The 222-nt window shown below is 45.0% G+C and overlaps 1 protein-coding gene across 1 annotated transcript in view; it reads left to right on the top strand.

The window, feature by feature from the left end:
- LOC119591467 (elongation of very long chain fatty acids protein 7-like) overlaps positions 1-222 on the top strand; it is a gene marked incomplete in the record, with an annotated part of 24106 nt that overhangs the window by 18180 nt on the left and 5704 nt on the right.

Below are 222 nucleotides of genomic sequence, written 5' to 3'. Positions count from 1 at the left end.
ATTGCATTACGTGTTATTAGAAAAGGACGATAGTGGTGGCCAGTTTCTAACTGATGGAAATCACTTTATTCGACATCCACGCAGAGGAATACACAAAGCCCTTCCTGTAATTCTCAACAACAGGTCACATCAATAAAATCACTACGGGACACACGCAGAACCAAAGTCACATTCTGACACACAATCACACGCACGTGGAAGTGCACCCATGGCCCCTTTGGG

This window comes from Penaeus monodon, chromosome 28, assembly GCF_015228065.2.
Source record: "Penaeus monodon isolate SGIC_2016 chromosome 28, NSTDA_Pmon_1, whole genome shotgun sequence".
In the NCBI taxonomy this organism is placed as follows: domain Eukaryota; kingdom Metazoa; phylum Arthropoda; class Malacostraca; order Decapoda; family Penaeidae; genus Penaeus; species Penaeus monodon.
Note: the sequence above shows the minus strand (reverse complement) of the source record. Positions and strands in the feature narration are given on the sequence as shown.